The sequence below is a fragment of the Salmo trutta genome, unplaced genomic scaffold (genome assembly GCF_901001165.1).
Source record: "Salmo trutta unplaced genomic scaffold, fSalTru1.1, whole genome shotgun sequence".
Taxonomy (NCBI): domain Eukaryota; kingdom Metazoa; phylum Chordata; class Actinopteri; order Salmoniformes; family Salmonidae; genus Salmo; species Salmo trutta.
In genome coordinates this window covers 82,501-90,000 of record NW_021822844.1, presented here as the reverse complement: position 1 = coordinate 90,000, position 7,500 = coordinate 82,501, and the positions used below count along the sequence as shown (strand labels likewise).

General features: G+C 52.5%; 1 non-coding gene and 1 pseudogene across 1 annotated transcript; both read right to left on the bottom strand.

Moving 5' to 3' along the window:
- Positions 1-2,965: 2,965 nt before the first annotated feature.
- On the bottom strand, positions 2,966-3,082 carry LOC115185510 (U5 spliceosomal RNA). Its single transcript, XR_003875160.1, has one exon. It is a non-coding gene; the product is annotated as a U5 spliceosomal RNA (small nuclear RNA).
- A 919-nt stretch (positions 3,083-4,001) lies between these two features.
- LOC115185482 (uncharacterized) lies at positions 4,002-4,177 on the bottom strand (annotated as a pseudogene).
- Positions 4,178-7,500: the final 3,323 nt, after the last annotated feature.

Sequence of the window (7,500 nt, the reverse complement as noted above, 5' to 3'; positions counted from 1 at the left end):
TAAATCCCACCACTCTAACACCCCCTCGCACATGGACCGGAGGCCTTCAAGCCCCCGAAAGAAACCAAAAAAGGCGTCAACGAAAGCTTGCTCCTCCAGCACATCCCGATCTAATTTCCAGTACCCCCTACCGAAGAGGCAGACTGGTGGCCCCAACTGCAGGAGCACCCCGTCGTGATCCGAGAAGAACACAGGCAACAGCCGCCCAGACAACTGACCCAAAGACCTAGATAGAAAAATGTAATCGAGCCTCCGCGCAACCCCCCGAGAGTTGCGCCATGTGGGACCAGCCATTGTCGGAGTAGTGTGCAGGCCTCCATCAACCAGGCCATGGCAAGCCATTAGCCCGGTGATGGCGCCTGCACTACTATCCCCCGCTAACCCTAAATCTATGTTAAAATCCCCTCCTATCACCAAGTGCCTATTTGTGACACACAGGGGCGCCAGACAGTCCACCATCTCCCTCCTGTCTGCCGCCACCTGTGGCCCATACACCACCACTAACCTATACCTACTATCCCTAAAAGTGACATCCACCCCCAACACCCTCCCCTGCATTACAACAAAAGTACTCTCTACTCTAACCTCCCTATTCCCAAACAAAATCCCCACCCCCGTAGAGTGAACCCCACCTATACCCCAAATTGACTCCCCCTTATCCCACTCCCTACTAAACCTCACGACATCCCCTCCATCCCTTAGGTGAACCTCCTGTAAAAAACAAACATCAAAACCCACCCCCTCTAAAAAACTAAAAGCCGCCCTCCTTTTAACATAATCCCTTAAACCCCTTACATTTAAACTAAACAAATTCAACATAAGGTTCTATTATAACCAAAAACAAAAACAAAAACCATTACTTTTCCAAAAAAATACCAAAACAATCACAAAAAAACAGGAGGCTCACCTGATGCTCCCCTGCTCCTTCTCATCCGGCGGGGACGTCTTCTCCTCTCCTGACGTCCCCCCGTCCTCCTCCATCTCTCCAACCCAGGATGCAGGTATGGTGTTTGGCCTCGGTGTGCTCTGCACCCTGGGTTCCTCACCACCACCCTCCATTCCTCTCTCCCTGTAAGAGTCCAGGTTTAGAGTAGGGGACCCCATCTCCTCAAAGAGGAGTTGAGATCCCCCCCCAGACACCCGACACTGGGCCACGCCCTGGGGGTCCCCCTCCACCCAACACGGAGGGGCTAAGGAGTCCAGCAAGGTCAAGGACACCTTTCCCTCCCCCATCCCTCGCTTGGCAACCCCCTCCACCCCCCCCTCCCTTTCACTGCCAGTCGAGCACCCCCTCTTCTTAACTTTCTTCCTAGGAGTTGGAGGTAAAGGGGAGACACCCCCCTTCCCTGCCAACTCCTCCACCATTCCTCTCATCTCTTCCACGAGGGCGCTCGACATGCTGTCCCCCCACTCCCTCACGCCCCTTCCCTCCTCCTCCTCCTCCCCCGCCACCGGCACCCCCTCCATCACCTCTCCCTCCATTGTCACTGTCTCTCGCTCCTCCACTCCCTTTCTTCCTTTCGATTCCTTCCCTTCTGCTCCCGTGTCTTCTTTTTTCCCTTGCCCTCCTGCTGTCGCTCCTTGCTCCTCTTCTTTCCGTTCTTGTCTCTTGTCCTTTTCCTGTGATGTCCTTCCTTCCCCTCTTCTTCCCCCATCCCCCGCTCCTGCTCCCCCCCCAGCTGCAGACGCGTATGACCTCTGACGAGCCGGGCACTCCCGCCACAGGTGTGCTGACGAGCCACACCCGTGGCACGCCTTAGGCTCGTCGCAGTCCCTCGCCTCGTGCTCCGCAGATCCACAAATTCTGCACTTTTTTGTGCTGCACGAGGCGAGGATATGACCGTAGGCCATACAACGCCTGCAAAATGGGGGCTGACGTGCGTAAAACAACGTCCCCCTGTCAGCCCCCAGGGAGAACATAGCGGGAGGATGGAGGTAGCCACCCTGTCCCTTTGGGTCCTCCCTGAGTAGGGCCTGGAACCCTCTTCTCCCATTCCAAAACCCCAGGGAGTCCCTGAGGAGCCTTGCTGAGGAGACCTTGTCCATATACCGCCCTAGAAAGGCCCTCACCTCTTCGTCCTTGACATGCGGGTTATACATAGTTACTGTTACAACCCTGAAGCTGTTCCTCGCCAGGCTCGTAACTTCATAATGGCACATAGGCCTTTCTCCTTCCACTGCCTTCACTTTCTTCATGATTTCATCATGTTTTTCCTCCGTGTAGCAGGTCACATCGTATGCCCTCTCCATCGGGTTACCCTGGAGGCAGAGGACATCTTTTACCATCAATTTTAGGCTTCCCATCAGGATGGTTCTTGCAAATGTTTCTCTCCCGAATTGCTCAACCTCCTTGTCTTTCCAGGCAAATCTGACCGTGTTTGCCAATCCGACTCCCGGAACCGTCCTGTTCTGTGTACTTCTCTCCATGACGTCAAGAAAAAAGCTCTCTTAAAAAGAAGCCAAAGGGAAAAAGGACATCGGAAAATCCGATTCCTATAAACAAAAACAACAAAATTTTCCTCCCTCCTGCCTTCCTTCGACCTTCTGGCTCAGCGGGCTTTGGGGCACCTCGGTACCAAGCTTGATCTGAGCCAAAAGGCCGAGAAGCGATAACCCACAAATTGACCCCTGCACCCGCCGGGCCCCCGGGGGTCTCGGCAGACCTCAGCGGTTTGGCAAAAGTTGTCTCCTCCCCACCCGACGCTTCCCTGGTGACAGGCGGGTGTTTTTTTTAACAAGTCGCTAATGCGTCTTTAAGTCACTAGCTCTTTAAGCCTAGTGCGACTATTTGTTCAAAGCCCGGAAAACACGTCAGTCGTCGTCGGGCTTGAACTCAATTGCCCGAGCGACTACTTTGAGTGGAAAAATACGCCGGTCGGTCGGTCGGTCAGCCGGCTTCAAGTCAAACGCCTGAGCAAAAAGTCTCGGCGTCATCTCTGTCAATTTCTCTTGAAACAAGATACCGGGCTCTGCCAGAAGCAAAGCCCTTCCAAAAATATGTTGAACTCGTAAGTGTTCCTCTCCACGGAAGTCTTTAGTAAAAGGCGAAAGGCTTGTGCGTAATGAAGAGAAACCAGAGTCGTATGGAAGTCAGAGGTCGGGGCCCGAGACACACACTGTGCACTCTAGGCCGGGTGCCCGCGGGTGGTTCCCGAACCCACTCTTCCAAGTTTGAGGGCTGTGGGTAAAAATTCACAGACAGACAGACAATCCTGGTGAAGTGATTGTATTTTTTGGGGGGGTCAAAAACACAGACAGACAGACAGACAGACAGACAGACAGACAGACAGACAGACAGACAGACAGACAGACAGACAGACAGACAGACAATCCTGGTGAAGTGATTGTATTTTTTGGGGGGGGGTCAAAAACAGAGACAGACAGACAGACAGACAGACAGACAGACAGACAGACAGACAGACAGACAGACAGACAATCCTGGTGAAGTGATTGTATTTTTTGGGGGGGGTCAAAAACAGAGACAGACAGACAGACAGACAGACAGACAGACAGACAGACAGACAGACAGACAGACAGACAGACAATCCTGGTGAAGTGATTGTATTTTTTGGGGGGGGTCAAAAACAGAGACAGACAGACAGACACACACACACAGAGACACACACACACACACACACAGAGACACACACACACACACACACACACACACAGACAGAGACACACACACACACAGACACACACACACACACACACACACAGAGACACACACACACACACACACAGACACACACACACACACACACACAGACAGAGACACACACAGACACACAGACACACACACACACACACACAATCCTGGCCAATGTTTTTTTTTTTTTTTTTTTTTTTTTTAAGTAAAATGGCGGGAAAACGGGGGACCCCATGAAGGGGGCTTCGCCCTTGTTTCAGTTTGGATGATTCTTCTTTTTTCATTCCTTCTCTTCTTCTGCTAGCTGTTTTACATAGCTTTGTGTATTTCTTTTTCCTTGACAATGAGAGAGAAGTGTTGCACCGTTCCCGGAGGTACTGCAATACCGGGTCGATGCGTGGAGCGGATGGAGCAAGCCCCATTTCCGACTCCCTGTTCGAAAAATCCATTTAATATGTAGTCCCCCGATGGGGGACATATCAGATATTAAACTGATAAGAACAGATTTTTTTTTTTAGAAAAAATAATTTATTACATTCAATGCCATTCATTCTTACAAAATCATACATTCATTCAAATTCAAATCATACTGGCATTTTTAAATTATAATGTAATCCAAAACAAAAAACTCAGGGGAGCATCGTCCCTCCCCGTCATCCTACACACTAACTTTCCCTATCTCCCCTTCCCTAATCTAAAATAACCCCAGCCCTAATCCCCCCTTCCATCTCTCCCGGGCAGCATGCTGCCCCCACTTCGTCTCCTCCCTCTTCATCCTCCCTCTCAAATCTCCTTCCACCCTCCTCACTATTCCTTCCACCCCCCAATCTCTCCCTGTCGTGACCATGTTCTGCCTGGCTTCCCACAGCCCCCGCTTAAAGAGGCTCATGAGAAGCCAGAGCAGAAACCTATCCCTATCCGTCCCCCTCGCTCTCCCTACTCCTCTCTCTAGCCTAGCCCATGTCAATACAAAATCACCTCTAACCCTTCCTAACAACACCCGTGCCTTCGCCCATACTACTCCGGCAATGGCACAGTCCCAAAAGACATGACGCACAGTCTCCTCCCTGCCACAAGAAGGTCTTGGGCAGGTGGGGGATCGCGCCAAGCTATGCCGGTACATGGTGGAGCGCACCGGCAAACACTTGTGGAGGCTCAACCAATTCAGGTCCTTGAGCCTGTTGTCTAGACCCCGCGCCTGCACTCCTTCCCAGACCACTGCCGGGATGCCCACCACAGGTGCCGGACTTACTGCCCTTCTGACCTCCTCGTACAGGTGCCTGTGATCTAAACCTACTCGGGCAATTTCAACCTCGGGGTGCGCACGCAACCACTTGGCCGCATGTCCAAAGTGCCACGGCAGCTGTTCCGCCCGAGGACCCGTGTTAGACCACACCATTACGCTTCTCGCCTGATACGAGAAGAACACCCGCAGGAGGTAACCGGACGGGTGTAGTACTGGCTGAGCAAGCTCCGTCAACAGAAAAGAAACAAAAATTGCATCCAGCTTGAGGGGGAGATGTGGTACCCCCCTACCTCCCTCCCCGATGGGACAGATCATGCGTGCCCTGGCGACCCACTCGTACCTGCCACCCCACATGAACTGAAACACCAGCCTCACTAGATGCCTCCTCATACAAGCCGGCAATGGGTAGATGTACGCCAAGTACAATAGAGATGGCAATACATCCACCTTGAGAACCAGGACCTTGCCCAAAAAGGACAAAGACCTAGCCTTCCACATCGCTAGCTTCCTCTGTACCACTGCGATGCCCATGTTCCAGTTCAGCGTCGCTGAGCCGGAGTTCTCAAAATGGACCCCGAGAATCCTCAGGGCCCCGTTACAGAGAGATAACCCTCCGGGCACATCCGTCCTACCACTCCATCTTCCGAAAAACTTAACGGAAGACTTCGCGTGGTTAAGTACTGCCCCCGACGCTCGGGTGAAGTCCCCAATAATGGCAAGGGACCTTGTCAGGCACGAGTCCTTGCAAAGCAGCAAGGATGTGTCGTCTGCGTACTGTGTCAACTTGACACGGAGACCGCCACTTCCAGGGATCAGCAAGCCCTCCACCCCTGTGTCTGCCCTAATGGCAGCCCCCAGAGGCTCCATGTACAGAACGAAGAGGAGAGCCGAGAGCGGGCATCCCTGCCTGACCCCAGACGAGAGGTCAAAAACATCACCTAAGTGACTGTTTACGCTAACTCGGCACCCGGCTCCGACATATAATGTACGGATCCATCCTATAAACTTCTCCCCAAAACCTAATCTACCTAACACCCTGAATAGAAAGGATCTATTCACGCGATCAAAGGCTTTCGCCTGATCAAGCGCTGCTACCATTAAAGGCAGCCCCCTATCTTCTACCCAAGCGATGGAGTCCCTGATCAACTGTAGGTTCCACCTAATAGAGCGTCCCTCTACCCCACACGTCTGATCCTCGTGGACGACGTAGGGAAGGGCTGTGCGCAACCTGTCTGCTATGACCTTTGCTAAGAGCTTATAGTCTACACACAGCATGGTCAATGGCCGCCAGTTGCCAAGGTCTGTTACTTCCCCCTTCTTGTAAAGAAGTGATAGCACACCGACAGCCATTGATCCCCCCGGGACCCCCGTCTCAAGGATGGCCTTCAAGACTTCGAGGACCACTGGTCCAAGTATACCCCAAAACTTGAGGTAAAACTCGGCCGGCAGCCCATCCATCCCAGGCACCTTCCCTTTTCCCATCCTCCTGAGAGCGCTCTCAACCTCTTCGAGGGAGATCTGAGCCTCCATCGCATTTCTAATGTCCTCCGGCAATCGCCGGGACAAGTGTTCTAAAAACACATTTCCCTGCTCTACATCTATTTCCCTCTCCTTAAATAAACCTCGGAAATGATCAGTTGTCACCCTGACCATCTCCTCCGGCTTTCTAACTATACTTCCATTTTCTTCCCTAACCCCATGCATTACCTTCCTACTCTGTCTGCCCCTAACTGACTTAAAGAACATAGCGGAACAAGTCTCATTGTGTTCTAAAAAGCCATTATGCGCCCGCTCCAGGAAAGCTCGAGCCTTCCGCTCCTGCAGCACCCTGAGCTGCGCCTTCAGGGCTGTGGATCTCTCCCAGTCAAACGACCCGCCGAGGTTGCCTGCCTCGTACTCGAGTTCGAGCAACCTTTGGATACGATCCACCTCCCTCCTTTCCTCCCTTTTTTTCCTCTTGCAATATCCTATTATAAAGGCCCTAGTCCTTACCTTAACTAAATCCCACCACTCTAACACCCCCTCGCACATGGACCGGAGGCCTTCAATCCTCCGAAAGAAACCAAAAAAGGCGTCGACGAAAGCTTGCTCCTCCAGCACCTCCCGATCTAACTTCCAGTACCCCCTACCGAAGAGGCAGACTGGCGACCCCACCTGTAGGAGCACCCCGTCATGATCTGAGAAGAACACAGGCAACAGCCGCCCAGACAACTGACCCAAAGACCTAGATAGGAAAATGTAGTCGAGCCTCCGCGCAACCCCCCGGGAGTTGCGCCATGTGGGACCAGCCATTGTCGGAGTAGAGTGCAGGCCTCCATCAACCAGACCATGGCAAGCCATTAGCCCGGTGATGGCACCTGCACTACTATCACCCACTAACCCTAAATCTATGTTGAAATCCCCTCCTATCACCAAGTGCCTATTTGTGACACACAGGGGCGCCAGACAGTCCACCATCTCCCTCCTGTCTGCCGCCACCTGTGGCCCGTACACCACCACTAATCTAAATTTACAATCCCTTAACGTGACATCCACCCCCAAAACCCTCCCCTGCACAACCACATAATAACCCTCCACCTTCACCTCCCTATTCCCAAACAAAATC